Raw genomic sequence first — 16,701 nt, forward strand, 5'->3', positions numbered from 1 at the left:
TTACGTGGACATGTGTCCGGAAACGCTTAATTTCCATGTTAGAGCTCATTTTAGTTTCGTCAGTACGTACTGTACTTCCTCGATTCACAGCCAGTTGGCCCAATTGAAGGAAGGTAATGTTGACTTCGGTGCTTGTGTTGACAAGCGACTCATTGCTCTACAGCATCAAGCACATCAGTACGTAGCATCAACAGTGTATTCGCCCTCAACACACAGCACGCAGATCTCATCCTATATCACAGACTTCATGTTGGGAGCAACCCGGTCAGGAACAGGGTCAGGGTCGGTCAGGACAGCCCATGGTCTTTTCCACTGCTATGAGTGTGAATCCTGAGTCGCTCCTGGTCATCACGAACGTGGTTTTGCAGTCAGTCCAATGTTTACAAATTGCGGAGTTGGCAGATGCCCATTTGATGTATGGAATAGCACGGGACAATAGCCGTGGCGCGGTACGTTTGTATCGAGACAGATTTCCAGAACGAAGGTGTCCCGACAGGAAGACGTTCGAAATAATTGATCGGCGTCTTAGGGAGCACGGAACATTCCAGCCTATGACTCGCGACTGGGGAAGACCTAGAACGACGAGGACACCTGGAATGGACGAAGCAATTCTTTGTGCAGTTGACGATAACCCTAATGTTAGCGTCAGAGAAGTTGCTGCTGTACAAGGTAACGTTGACCACGTCACTGTATGGAGAGTGCTACGGGAGAACCAGTTGTTTCCGTACCATGTACAGCGTGTGCAGGCACTATCAGCAGCTGATTGGCCTCCACGGGTACACTTCTACGAATGGTTCATCCAACAATGTGTCAATCCTCATTTCAGTGCAAATGTTCTCTTTACGGATGAGGCTTCATTCCAACGTGATCAAATTGTAAAATTTCACAATCAACATGTGTGAGCTGACGAGAATCCGCACGCAATTGTGCAATCACGTCATCAACACAGATTTTCTGTGAACGTTTGGGCAGGCATTGTTGGTGATGTCTTGATTGGACCCCATGTTCTTCCACCTACGCTCAATGGAGCACGTTATCATGATTTCATACGGGATACTCTACCTGTGCTGCTAGAACATGTGGCTCTTGCACGATGGAGCTTACGCACATTTCAGTCGAAGTGTTCGTACGCTTCTCAACAACAGATCCGGTGACCGATGGATTGGTAGAGGCGGACCAATTCCATGGCCTCCACGCTCTCCTGACCTCAACCCTCTTGACTTTCATTTATGGGGGCATTTGAAAGCTCTTGTCTACGCAACCCTGGTACCAAATGTAGAGACTCTTCGTGCTCGTATTGTGGACGGCTGTGATACAATACGCCATTCTCCAGGGCTGCATCAGCGCATCAGGGATTCCATGCGACGGAGGGTGGATGCATGTATCCTCGCTAACGGAGGACATTTTGAACATTTCCTGTAACAAAGTGTTTGAAGTCACGCTGGTACGTTCTGTTGCTGTGTGTTTCCATTCCATGATTAATGTGATTTGAAGAGAAGTAATAAAATTAGCTGTAACATGGAAAGTAAGCGTTTCCGGACACATGTAAACGAATTCGTTTTAGCACTCGTGTTTATGACCTCACATTTTTCGTTATTTAGGGTCAACAGACAATTTTCGCGGCCGCGCGGGATTAGCCGAGCGGTTTAAGGCGCTGCAGTCATGGATTGTGCGGCTGGTACCGGCGGAGGTTCGAATCCTCTTCCGGGCATGGGTGTGTGTGTTTGTCCTTAGGATAATTTTGGTTAAGCAGTGTGTAAGCTTAGGAACTGACGACTTAGCAGTTGAGTCCCATAAGATTTCACACACATTTGAACATCTGAACAATTTTCACACCATTCAGATATCTTTTCTAAATCGTTCTGCAATTTTTTTGATCTTCTGTCGATAAACAACAGCGTCATCTTCAGACAACATAAGACGACTGCTCAGATCTTCTCCCAAATTGTTTATATAGATAAGGAACAGCAAAGGACCTGTAACACTACCTTGGGGAACGCCAGAAATCACTTCTGTGTTATTTGATGACTTTCCATCAAATACTACGAACTGTGAGCTCTCAAACATGAAGTCACAAATCCAGTCACATAACTGAGACGATATTCCATAACCACGCAATTTCGCTACAAGTCGCTTGTGTGGTACAGTGTCAAAAGCCTTCCGGAACTCCAGAAATACTGAATCGGTCTGAAACTCAATACTTCATTCGAATAAAGAGCTAGTTGTGTTTCACAAGAACGATGTTTTCTAAACCCATGTTGACTGTGTGTCAGTAGACCGTTTTCTTCGAGGTAACACAACCTTCGAACACATTATATGTTCCAAAATTCTGCTGCATGTCGACGTTAATGATGTGGGCCTGTAATTACTCCTACCACCATTCTTGAATATTGATGTGATCTGTGCAACATTGCAGTCTTTGGGTATGCATCTTTCGTCGAGCGAACGGTTGTATACGATTGTTAAGTATGGAGCTAATGCATCAGCATACTCTGAAAGGAACCTAATTGGTATACAAGCTGGATAAGAAGATTTTCTTATTTTAAGTGATTTGAGTTGCTTGAGATTAAAATTGCTTCACTACTCCGAGGATATTTACTTCTACGTTACTCACATTGGCAGCTGTTCTTGATTCCAATTCTGGAATAATTACTTCTTCTTCTTTTGTGAAGGCATTTCAGAAGGCTGTGTTTAGTAACTCCGCTTTGGCAGCACTGTCTTCGACAGTATCTCCACTGCTGTCGCGCAGAGAAGGCATTGATTGTTTCTTGCCGCTAACATACTTCTCATACGACCAGAGTGTCTTTGGATTTTCTGCAAGGTTACGAGACAAAGTTTCGCTGTGGAAACTGTTATAAGTATCTCTCACTGAAGTCCGCGCTAAATTTCGTGCTTCTGTAAAAGATCGCAAATCTTGGGGATTTTACGTCTATTTTAATTTTGCATGTTTGTTCCGTTGTTTCTGCAACAGTGTTCAGACCCGTTTTGTGTACCAAGGAGGATCAACTCCGTCATTTGTCAATTTTTTTGGAAAAAATCTCTCAATTGCTACTGATACTATTTCTTTGAATTAAAGCCACATCAGGTCTACACTTATATTATTAATTTGGAAGAAGTGTAGATTCTCTCTCAGGAAGGCGTCATGTGAATGTTTATCTGATTTTTTGAATAGGTATATTTTTCGTTTATTTTTGGAGGATTTGGGGGTTACACTATTCAGACTCGCTACGACAACCCTGTGTTCACTGATCCCTGCATCCGTTTTGATGCTCGTTATTAACCCAGTATTATTTGTTGCTAAGAGGTCCAGTGTGTTTTCATCGGTGCGGCGCTAGCCTTCTCACTGGTAGGATATAATAGGCGATACTATGGGCGATGCGACTCGCAATACGACAACCAACACAACTGCACGAATCACGTCCCTATTTCAGTTTCAACTGCAATCATGAGTTCCTCTGAGCAGAAAGCTTTTGTGGCTTATCATTATTTAAAGCCCAAGAAACTGAAAAAGAAAATGAAGTATTCGGTCGACCCTTACAATGCTACAAATATCAAACATCGTTCGCCTGTGGTTTCTCGTCAGGACTCTCAGCAAGTGCACAAACTCCACAAATTCTGCAGAACAAGTCTAGACAGTTTAGAGCAAGAAAATATCAGCCGCTCTGACAAAGCAGGACATAGATCTTCGACTTGCTGTTCGAGGTAGTCATTACAATAGGATAAGTTGGAGAAAGTAAGTGAATGAATGCCATCATGAAAAGTTTATCTTCACTTAGAGCACCTAGTATTGTACCTTATTCGGTGAATATATAACTAATGTTTACAAGTTAATGATGCTGGGATAGTAATTCTACCAATGTTTAATTTCACAAAGGAGAATATGATTGAGCTTGAGAACCCTTCACAAGAGCCGCTGCATTGAGTGGAGTCAAAGAAAGTTTTCGATGGAGCTGAACCACTATCATGCAATATTGTGTATCCTGCAATTATCTTCTCTACTGTCTAGATTTCGTCTTTTATCCCGTTATCGAATACAATGCTAAAAGTTCTTACACCATTAACACGTATCTGTCAAGACTGTTGGAAGAGGGTAAACAAGACTTATTTACCTGCGTTGAGTGCCTTAACGGATATGGCACGTTAATGGTCCAAGAACTGTTAACATTGTACTCGATAATGGCGTAAAAGCCAAAATATACATTACAGAAAAGAGATACGGTAACACAACCAAAGGGCGCTTTATTCTTTTTTTTATGAAAGAAACAATGTGATCTGTCACCATCGGAGGTGTAGCAATGAGTGGTGAACTTTGTGAAGGGGTAGACAAAGTGTTTATGGAAAGGAAAGAAAGTCATGATGTTAAGGAAAATCCTGGCATGTCCTTCTCGGCTCTGTCCAACTGCTCATTCAAAAGTAACAGGAATTTAGCTCTCAGTTCCCTTTTACGCCTGTCACAAAATTTCCTGAAATCAGGGAACATAGACTGAAAAAAACACTGAGTCAGCATCATGAGCTGACTCCCCGTCTCTTTTCAAACAGTAAGGTTTTCATTTCCATCTTTGGTTTGGATCGGCAGCATATGAAAAACAGGAACATGAGTCAGCCCCGCAATCTGAAAAGTAGGTCATAGAAGGCGACGATAGTCTCAGGTGTGGCGGGTAGCTGCCAACCTCGTCACGGACAACCTTCATTACATCTCATGTGTTTTCCCGAGAATGTTATGAGATATCTCTCTCCTTTCACGGTTGAAAACAATTTGCAGGAATGCATGACATAAAACCCACCAAACTTAAATTGGCCACCGACTACATTCTTCAACGTAAACGTTTCAAAACATGCCCGATAGTTTACCTATTTGCGACGCACCGCAATAAGCATGGGCAAAATAACAAGAAAATCAGTTCATTATTAGTCTGCGATGTGAAAAGATCAATTTTTTTACCGAAGAATTTCTTAAGAATGAAAAATATTATAATAATAAACTTTATGGCTCACAAGTTGAGCATATTTACATTATTTAACACAGAGGTCTGTGATTGATTTCACACGGGTTTTACCCGTTAGTATGTGGTATCGGTCACAACGTTTTCCACAGAGTTCACATATGCATATCGAGTCTGGGTTATGTTATGTCTTCGTCCTGCAGATTATGTGATCGTAGCCGTGGACCGCCATGGAATTTATGAAGTGTCCAGCTCCTGGTTTGTGCCGGTCCATGCTCTGTTCATCACGGCCTCTGAAGAGTAGAACTCTGGCTATATCTCTTTCTTTTTCTTCTCCTTCTCTAGCCGCAGTTTCTTCCAGTTGCCTGTGTAGGGCAAGTTGAATTTCCATCTCAGGTCCTCTACTAGAAATGTTTCTCTCCCGAGTTCGTACGCTAATCTTGACTTGGCGTACTTGGAAATTTCGAGGCTGCCTTCAGGAATTACGCTTTCGCTTTTTCCATTCGTAGTAGGTCTCCATAGCTTAGCTTTTCCCATGTTATCTCTGTTCCATATGTTAGAATAGGAACGATTTTGGCTTCGAAGAGGGCCAAGGCTGTATCCAGAGACAGTTTGCTTAATGACTTGACGTCGTAGATAGCTTTGTTTGCGGCTGCTGCTCGTTGTGTGGCGTGGATTCTGTATGAGTGTGCTGTTGTCTGAACCGTTACGCCCAGATGTTTGAAGCTGTTCGTAGTTCGTAGAGGTTCTTGTTTGAGGTATATTTTGTCCGTGGATAGTCGTCCTCCTTTCCTCAAGACCATGTGTACAGAACGAATGGAAAAACTGGTAGAAGCTGACCTCGGGGAAGATCAGTTTGGATTCCGTAGAAATGTTGGAACACGTGAGGCAATACTGATCCTACGACTTATCTTAGAAGAAATATTAAGGAAAGGCAAACCTACGTTTCTAGCATTTGTAGACTTAGAGAAAGCTTTTGACAATGTTGACTGGAATACTCTCTTCCAAATTCTGAAGGTGGCAGGGGTAAAATACAGGGAGCGAAAGGCTATTTACAATTTGTACAGATACCAGATGGCAATTATAAGAGTCGAGGGACATGAAAGGGAAGCAGTGGTTGGGAAGGGAGTGAGACAGGGTTGTAGCCTCTCCCCGATGCTATTCAATCTGTATATTGAGCAAGCAGTAAAGGAAACAAAAGAAAAGTTCGAAGTAGGTATTAAAATCCATGGAGAAGAAATAAAAACTTTGAGGTTTGCCGATGACATTCTAATTCTGTCAGAGACAGCAAAGGACTTGGAAGAGCAGTTGAACGGAATGGACAGTGTCTTGAAAGGAGGGTATAAGATGAACATCAACAAAAGCAAAACGAAGACAACGGAATGTAGTCAAATTAAATCGGGTGATGCTGAGGGAATTAGATTAGGAAATGAGACACTTAAAGTAGTAAATGAGTTTTGGTATTTGGGGAGCAAAATAACCGATGATGGTCGAGGTAGAGATGATATAAAATGTAGACTGGCAATGGCAAGGAAAGCGTTTCTGAAGAAGAGAAATTTGTTTACATTGAGTATAGATTTAAGTGTCAGGAAGTCGTTTCTGAAAGTATTTGTATGGAGTGTAGCCATGTATGGAAGTGAAACATGGACGAAAAATAGTTTAGACAAGAAGAGAATAGAAGCTTTCGAAATGTGGTGCTACAGAAGAATGCTGAGGATTAGATGGGTGGATCACATAACTAATGATGAGGTATTGAACGGAATTGGGGAGAAAAGGAGTTTGTGGCACAACTTGACTGGAAGAAGGGATCGGTTGGTAGGACATGTTCTGAGGCATCAAGGGATCACCAATTTGGTACTGGAGGGCAGTGTGGAGGATAAAAATCGTAGAGGGAGACCAAGAGATGAATACACTAAGCGGGTTCAGAGGGATGTAGGCTGCAGTAGGTACTGGGAGATGAAGAAGCTTGCACAGGATAGAGTAGCATGCAGAGCTGCATCAAACCAGTCTCAGGACTGAAGACCACAACAACAACATATTTACAGACTTTTCAGCGTTTATCTGCAGTCCGTTGTGTTCAGCCCATGTTCCAACAGCATTTATTCCTTTCTCTAGTTCATTTGTATAGTGTGACCCTACCATCAAGTCGTCAGCAAATATATAGATCTTGAGGGTCGGAGCCGAAGTTCTTATTGCTAGGACCACGTCGTGTGTGGCTACGTTGAACAGAAGGGACTGAGCGGGTCTCCTTGTAACACTCCATTTGTCTGTGTACTTTTTTTCGAGGTTATTACCTTGTCTGATATTAAGATGGCGTTTTTTCTTAGGATGCTGTTTGTCAAGAGCTTAGTTCCTTGTTTTGTTCCACCATATGTGGCGCTTGTTATGGTCCTTTTGAGATTGTCAAACGCCTTTGTGAAATGGACGAATACTGTGTGGAATTTTCTTTCGGGAGTCTTATTTTCTCTTCCGTGTCTAGTATGAGGGTTTTGACTGCGTGTAGCGTGCTTTGGCATTTCCTGAATCCAAATTGTTTCTCTGGAATCTTGTTGTCGATTTCTTCTCTTAGTCTTATCTTCATTAGGATCCTCGGTATTTTGAGGAGGTAGTGGTCTAGTGCGAATCCCCTGTACGAGTTTGGGTCATGTGGCTCTCCTTTCCTCTTGTGCAGCATTCTGGTTGTCGCTGTTTTCCATCTATCCAGGAGTCATCCAGGGTGCAGACATAAGTTCATCATGTCCGCGAGTGCTGGAATTAAAACTTCCGGGGCTGCCTTGATGTGTTCGCTGAATATCCCGTCTGGCCCTGCTGCCTTCTTGGTCTTCAGTGCTAATACAATGTTTTTAATAGCCTCTGCCGTGAATCTTCTGATGTCTTCGTACTGTATTGTTGTTTCGTGAGCTTCGTTGACTATTTGTTGATTTAGGATGTTGGTGAAGTGGTCCTCCCCCGGACTGGCGGCTCTTTTTTCCACATTGTCTGTGATTGTCGTGGCTTTAGAGCTGTGTAGGGATTTCCTTCTGCTTCTTCCACCATTCTTCTAGCCTCGAGTTCTGTGGAATCGTCTCGTTTTTTCTTTAGGAGGTTCTTGCATTCTTTTCTGAGTCTACTATATCTGATCAGATAGTCCTGTTTTTGTGAGCATTTGGCCATGTGGAGGGCTAATAAGACTCTCTTTCTCTCTGTGTAGCATTCTTGATCGAACCATTTCTTTGCCTTTCTCTCGTTGGTTGTGGTGGTTGCGGTTTTAATTATGTCTTCTAGTGCTGTAGCTGCAGCATCTAGGTCGTTTTCCTGTATTTTGTTTTCAAATACGGTATTTCATTCTTGTCTATCTTTCTGGAGGTTTTTCTCATGTGCTTTCTTTTCTGTTGTGATGCATTTAGATTCATTCATTTTGAAGGTAGCTGTCACTGAGCAGTGTTTCTTTATTGGTGTCTTCGCGGCGGAGTATATCACCTTGCGGTCCGTTACTTCAAGATCGTTGCCTTTGTAAAGGATTATGTCTATGGTGCTGCTCCCACTGTGTGTGAATTATGTGTCGTTTTCTCTGTTGTTAACCAGTGTGAATCGCTCTTCAGCCATCATCTGTAGTAGTTCCCTAATTCTGCAGTTGTGCTTATCTAGTCTGCAGTTTAGGTCTCCCACTATAATAATAATTATTCCAGGGGTTGTCTTTCCTAGAGTGGTCATCACGCTTGCTATGACGTCCTCAATCGGGGTCAGGGGTTCGATGTAGAGACCTGTGAAAGTCACTCTCTCAGTCTCCATTATTATGGTGTCTTCTTGTTCATAGACGTAAGATGCTATTGCTATCGTTGGTTTGTAGATGCAGGATATTCCTTTTGTAGGTCTTACTCTCGGTCCTTTTTTCACAGGAATGTGTTTTGAGTAGAAACTGGGGATTTCTGTATTGTCCGTCGCGAATGTCTGTGTCGGGATGAGTATGTCATGGCTTCTTGGAAGCTCGCCTTCCGTCAAAACTAAGGCGCTTCTTAGCCTTTCTACGTTCCAAAGAAGTAGGTTCACTTCGAGTTAGGCACCTCGGCTTGCGGGGCGATAAAACCGGTATCTTGTAATTAGGGCCGCTTCAGACCATTTTTTTTGTTTTTGTTTTGGGTCTGTGATATTGTGAAGCTCGTTTAGTGGTGTGCCTACTTTGTAGGCTTTTAGTGTTCCTCAGGATTTTATTTCCTCGTGTTCTATTATTTCCATCACCTTCAGTTTTCCGAGGTGTCAGATAAGTTTTTCCGGCGTGGAGTTGCAGTGTAGCCGTCCTACGTAGAGCCTGGAGTGCGCCATCTGTGGAGTCCGCTTCTTGTTGGGGTTGTTGCTGCGTGCCCACGGCTATTGAGGTCATCGTCTGTTGATTCCTTTGGCGGTTCCTTCACGCGACATCAATCCATGCTTGATTATTTTCGTCGCCGGTTGTTTCGACGTAGTCTGCTTTCCTTTTGTCGTTCCTTGGTGTGGTCTCCTCGTCTTTCTTGTCGTTGTTTGTGACTCCTTGTGTAGTTGGCGGGTTGGGGACTTTTCGCGTTCTTTTGGTTTGGTTCCGCTTGGTACGGTCTCAGCTGCGGCTTTTTCTGTGGCACCGGACCCTGATAAGTGTGTTATTTCGGTTCTGATGTTTTCATCTGTTAAACTTCTTAGATTGTTGGTGAGATGCTCCATCATGGCTTCCGTATTTCGTGTTAGTTTTTGTGAAATTTTTTCTTCTAGTTTGTCTTCATCTTCTCTTTCCAACTCGTTTGTTTTCGCTGGTTGTTGAGTATCACGTCGTATCTTCTTGCTTTCTTTGCTGAATGGGTTGCCCTGGTAGTCGCTAGGTGTCGGCACTGCTAGGTTGCTGCCCGACGGTTGGTGTGTGTGTGTGGCTACTTGGTGTCGCCTCTTGTTTGCTGTGAGTGCTCCGCTGTGTGGCACGTGTCGCTGTCATCTGATTTCCGTACGCTGTTTCTTGCTTCGGGTCACTAGTTGCCGCTAGTTGTCCTTTTGAGTAACTGTCGTCTTCCTCTATATCAATTTTTTTTTTAATTTACTTGTCAAGTTCCCTAGGAAAATATTGAGGAGCAAATCTCCAGGGTCATGGAACGTGTCAGTACGTGAAATTACAACATAAAAGTAATAACACATAAAAATAAATGTTTATGAACCTGAAAACAATCAAACCATAAGTTTAAGTAAACGCAATCGACAATAAGAAACAGCTTAAATTTTCAAGGAACTCCTCGACGGAACAGAAGCTGTGACCCATGATGAAACTCTTCTGTTTCGATTTGAAGCGCGTGGATTACTGTTAAGATTTTTGATTTCGATTGGTAGCTTATTGAAAACTGATGCAACTGTATACTGCACACCTTTCGACGCAAGAGTTAAGGAAGCCTGATCCAAATGCAGTTTTGATTTCTGCCTAATATTAACCGAGTGAAAGCTACATATTCTTGGGAATAAGGTAATATTGTTAACAAGAAATGACAGTAAGGAATATATAAATATATTTACAGGCCAATGTCAAAATACCCAGACTCGTGAACAGGGGTCGACAAGAGGTTCGTGGACTTACACCACTTATTGCCCGGACCGGCCGTTTCTGAGCCAAAATGGAAATCAGCGTAAGGCATGGTGGGCAGGGAGTCCGCCATGTGGAGAAGTTCGGTCGCCGAGGGCAAGTACTCATTGCATTCGATGCCACATCGGGCGATTTGCGCGTCGGAGATGGGGACGAAATGATGATGAGGACAATACATCACTCAGTCCCTGAGAGGAGAAAATCTCCTGCCCCAGCCAGTAATCGAACCCGGGCCCCTTGGCGTTGAGCCAAAAATATCCTTTTAGAATGGAAGACTTACCCCAAAATATAATACCAAGCAAATACCTAAGCAAATGAAAATAACACAAGTAGACTAATTTTGGTGTCGAACAATCACTCACTTCAGATACCGTTCGAATAGTAAGAATGGCAGTATTTAGTCTTTGAACAAGATCCTGAACCTGAGCTTTCCACATCTGAACTAGAAATCTGAACTGTTCAGTTCCACTAAATACATGCCCGTTCTGTGATATTAAAACATAAGGTTTAGTTGTGTGTTAGAAACTGTAAAAACTGAGTCTTCTGTGATTTTGCGTTAGTTTAGTTTCTACAAGCAATGAACGTTGCCCATGTACTGCACTATTTGAAACCGAGCCAATGTTGTACACAAGTTCCTTCATCGCAAAGCTAGTGTCATCAGCAAACAGAAATATTTCAGAGTTACCTGTAATAAATACGGAACAGGAGTGGCCCCAACACTGGTCCCTGGGGCACCTGTGAGCTAATCCCTGTATTCCGCAATGGTCAAACCTCTGCAGCAATATTTTGTAATTCACACAATCAAATGCTTAGTTAAATCAAAAAACATACCAAGTGTTCGAAACCTTTTGTTTAACCCATCCCGTACCTCACAGAGAAAAGAGAATATAGCATTTTGAGTTGTTAAACGACCTCTATAGCAAATCGTGTGATATAAAATGATCAATTATCCTTAAATACAAAGCCTTTTCAATAACTTTTACAAACACTAATGGCATAGAAACAGGTCTAAAATTTTCTACATTATCCCTTTCTCCCTTTTTATAAAGCGGCTTTACTAATGAGTACTTTAATCGTTCAGGAAACCGACCATTCCTGAAGGAAAAATTACAAATATGGCTAAATACAGTGCTAAATGTGCAGCATAGTACTTTAATCTTCTGATACGCACTCCATCATAACCATGAGAATTCTTAGTCTTCAGTGATTTAATTATTGACTCAATCTCTCTCTTGTGTGTATCACATAGGAGCATTTCAGAAATCAATCTCGGAAAGGCATTTGCCAAGAAAGTTGTACGATTCCCTGTAGGAACTAAATTTTTATTTAATTCACCTGCAGTGCTCAGAAAATGATTGTTAAAAACTGTACATATATCTGATTATCACTAACAGAAATAGGTTTACTGTGAACTTGCTTTATATCGTCGACCTTTTAATAACAGTATAGCGTACAGTACCACTGTTGTTACTGACTTTTGTATGTTTTGTTTAGTGTAGCTCAGTGTCGGTTGGACCATAAGTGAGAGAGCACCTTTAGTTCCTGCTGCTAATAAGCTGAGTGCACCGTTCGTTTGTTACATATTTTTACGAGCTTCAGAGAGGAGTGACTTCTGTAATGGATAGGAACTGTGACTGCTGTGTACAGATGCGAGCTGAGTTCGTGACCCTTCGCTCATAGCTCCAGGCATTGTTGGCTTCCATCACACAGCATGAGGCTGCTGTCAAGGAGCATCACTGTGGGGGATCGGACGCTGGCATGCAGGGAATGTCGAGCAGGTCCAACATGTCTCCTGATGGGTCCACTGCTGTGGCCACCCCGGGTATTGCCTGCACTGAGGTTGACCCCTCACTCATGGTCGAGTGGGAGATCATTCCAAAGTCTAGCAGGCAGTGAAGGACCTTCCAAGGGGCCAATCGTAGTGCCTCCCCAGTGCGTTTGGCGAACAGGGTTTGGGCGTTATCTGTGGCTGACGAAGTCTCTAGGCTGGATGCAGTCGTCCACCCTGTTCCAGAGGAAGCTTCTCGGCCCGCTAGGTATGGACAGTCGCAGAGCGTGGGTTTGCTGGTAGTTAAGAGCTCAAACATTAGGCGCCTATGGGGCCCTTTAGGAAAATGGCTGCCAAGAAGGGGAAGGAATTCAGTGTGCACTCCACGTGCATATCGGGAAGAGTCATTATGGATGTGGGAAGAATGCTTCCGAATCCCATGAAGAGTACGAGGTGCAGCCAATTGCAGGTGTTGGCTCATGTCAGTACCAATGACGTGTGTCACTTTGGATCGGAGGAGATTCTCTCTGATTTCAGGCGGCTAGTAGAAATGGTAAAGACTGCCAGTATTGCTCACAAGAATAAGGTGGAGCGATCCATCTGCAGCATCGTGGATACACCCAACTGTTGTCCTTTGGTGCAGAGCCGAGAGGAGGGTCTGAATCAGAGACTAAGGCGGTTTGGTGACCGTGTAGGTAGCAGATTCCTTGATTTGCGCCATTGGGTGGTGGGTTTCCAGGTTCTGCTTAATAGGTCAGGACTCCACTAGACACAGGAGGCGGCTGCAAGGGTAGCGGGGGCTGTGTGGAAGGGACTGGGCGGTTTTAGGTTAGAGGGTCTCAGGAAACCACAGAAAGGGCAGGCAAAGCATAGTAAGGTACTTGTAGCATCAATCGGTATTGTAGTTGTAAGTTGTCGTAGCTGTGTTGGGAAAGAACCAGAGCTCCAAGCCCCAATAGAAATCACTAAAGCTCAAATAGTTACAGGTATGGAAAGCTGTTAAAGCTGAAAATACGCTCAGCTGAAATTTTTGCAAACGACCTAAGAGTGCTCAGAAAGGATAGATTAAATACAGTTGGTGGTGTAGTACTAATTGCTGTCAGAAGTAATTTACCTTATAGTGAAACTGAAGTGGATAGTTCCTGCGAAATAGTATGGCTAGAGGCTATGCTTGATAATCGGACTAAACTATCAACTGGATCGTTGTACCGATCCCGACTCAGAAGATATAGTTACTGGACAGATCAAAGAAAACTTGAGTCTCATTTCAAGTAGGTAATTCACTCATAAAGTTACAGTCGGTGGTGACTTCAGTCTACATTCAATCTGCTGGAAAAATTATACGTTTATAGCCGGCGGTAGGCATAAAACGTCATCCGAAATTATACTGAATACTTTCCCACAAAATTATTTTGAACAATTAGTTCATGAGCCCACTCGAAGCGTAAATGGTTGCGAAAGCTTACTTGACCTCCTAGAACAAATAACCTGGAGAAATAGGGAGTATCATAACGGATATAGGGATTAGCGACCACAAGGCAGTTGCTGTTAGGCTGGATACCGTAACACCTGCAACCATCAAAAAGCAACGCAAAGTACATCTACTTAAAAAAGCTCATAAAAATGCTCTTAACGCCTATTTAAGAGACAGTCTCCACTCCTTCCGATCTCATAATGTAAGCGTAGAAAAGATGTGGAATGATTTCTAAGAGATAGTATCGACAGCAATTGAGAGATATATATCACATAAATTAATAAGTGATGGCACTGGTCCCCCATGGTACAGAAGACGGGTCAAATCGCTGTTGCAGAAGCAACGAAAAAAGCACGACATATATAAAATAATGCAAAATCCCAAGGTTGGCAAAGTTTTGCAGATGTTCGAAATATAGCGCGCACTTCAATGCGAGATGCTTTTAATAATTTACACAACCAGACTCTGTATCGGAAACTGGCAGAAAACTTAGAGAGATTCTGGTTATACATAAAGCGCAACAGTGCCAAGACACAATCAATACCTTCACTATGTGATAACAACAGTGAAGTCACTGATGACAGTGCCACGAAAACAGAGTTAGTAAACACAGTTTCCCGAAACTCCTTCACCAAAGAAGACGAAGTAAATATTCCTGAATTCCAATCAAGAACAGCTCCCTAGAGGAACAGCGCAAGATATCCTCGGTGTAGGAATGCAGCTTAAATCTCTTAATAAAGTCAAGGCCTCCGGTCCAGCAGTCAGGTTCCTTTCAAAATATGCTGATACAATAGCTCCATAATTTAGCAACTATATACAGCCGCTCGCTCATAGAAAGACCCGTACCTAAAGACTGGAAAATAGTTCAAGTCACACCAATACCCAGAAAAGGAAATAGGAGTAATCTGATGAATTACAGGGCCATATCACTAACGTCGATTTGCAGTAAGGTTTTAGAAAATATACTGTGTTCCAGCACTATGAATTACCTCGAAGAAAAAAAAAAAAAAAACGATTTATCGACACATAGTCAGCACGGATTCAAAAAATATCGTTTTTGTGAAACACAACTAACTCTTTATACTCATGAAGTAATGAGCACTATAGACAGGAGATGTGAAATTGATTCCATATTTTTAGATTTCCAGAAGGCTTTCGACACAGTTCCTCACAAGCGTCCTCTAACCAAACTGCGTGACTATGGAATATCGTCTCAGTTGTGCGACTGTATTCGTGATATCCTGTCAGAAAGGTCACAGTTCGTAGTAACAGACGGAAAGTCATCGAGGAAAACAGAAGTTATATACGGCGTTCCACAAGGACGAGTTATGGGCTCTCTGTTGTTCCTGATTTATATTCACGACATAGGAGACAACCTGAGTAGCCGTCTTAGATTGTCTGCAGATGATGGTGTCATTTACCGGCTTGTAAAGTCATCACATGACCGAAACGAATTGCAAAACGATTTAGATAAAATGTCTGAATGGTGCGAAAACTGGCAATTGACCGTGACTAAAGAAAAGTGTGAAGTTATTCACATGAGTGTTGAAAGAAATCCGCTAAATTTCGATTACACGATAAATCACACAAATGTGAAGGCTGTAAATTCAGCTAAGTACTTAGGGATTACAGTTACAAATAACCTAAATAGGAACAGTCACGTAGATAATGTTGTGGGTAGAGCAAACCAAAGACTGCGATTCATTGGCAGAACACTTAGATGGTGAAACAGGTCTACTAAAGAGACTGCTTACACCATTCTTGTTCGCCCTATCCTGGAGTACTGCTGTTCGGTGTGAGATTGCCATCATGTGGAACTGACGGATCACATCGAAGAAGTTCAAAGAAGGGCAGCTCGTTTTGTATTACTGCGAAATAGGGAAGATAGTGCCACAGACATGATACGTGAATTGGAATGGCAATCATTATAACAGAGGCGTTTTTCGTTGCGATTGGATCTTCTCATGAAATTCAAGTCACCAGTTTTCTCCTCCGATTGCGAAAACATTCTGTTGGCACCTACGCACGAGAAATGATCATCACAATAAAAGAAGGGAAATTAGGGCTCGCACAGAAAGATTTAAGTGTTGGCTTTTCCCGCGCGCCATTCGAGAGAGGAACGGTAGAGAGACAGCTTGAAGGTGGTTCATTGAACCCATGGACAGGCACTTTATTGTGAACAGCAGAATAACCATGTAGATGTAGATGTACATGAATATTCCTACATTCCATCCTGGATTTTCCGTAGAATTGGGTGAAAGAAAGGAAGATCACAAGGGAATCAAAAAATCCTGGTTTGTAACTTTGTACGCAAAAATTAAAAGTTTGACTGGGCAAGTAAGTGGAGAGAAGGACGCAGAAATTTTTTTCGAGCTACTTTTTTTAGTCATCAGTCTTCTGACTGGTTTGATATGTACCTCCGCGCATTCCTCTCCCGTGGCAACCTCTTCATCTCAGAGCAGCACTTGGAAGCTACGTCATCAATTATTTGCTGGCTATATTTCAGTCTCTGTCTTCCTCTATAGTCTTTGCTCTCTATGGATCCATCTAGTACCATGGAAGTCATTTCCTAATGTCTTATCGGATGTCCTGTCATCCTGCCCTTTCTCCTTGTCAGTGCTTTTACACATGTTCCTTTCCTCTCCGATTCTGTGCAGACCTCCTCGTTCCTCACCATATCCGTCCACCCAATTTTCAACATTCACCTGTAGCACCTCATCTCTTCTGTTCCGGTTTCCCCACAGTCCATGTTTCACTGCCAAACCATACTGTGCTGCAGATGCACTTTCTCAGATATTTCTTCCCCAAATTAAGGCCTAGTTTGATACTAGCAGATTTCTCTTGGCCAGGAAAGCTCTTTTTTCCAGTGCTAGTTTGCTTTTGATGTCCACTTTGTTCCGTACGTCATTGATTATTTTGCTGCCTAGGTAGCAGTATTCCTTAA

This window comes from Schistocerca americana, chromosome 3 (assembly GCF_021461395.2).
Source record: "Schistocerca americana isolate TAMUIC-IGC-003095 chromosome 3, iqSchAmer2.1, whole genome shotgun sequence".
Lineage (NCBI taxonomy): Eukaryota > Metazoa > Arthropoda > Insecta > Orthoptera > Acrididae > Schistocerca > Schistocerca americana.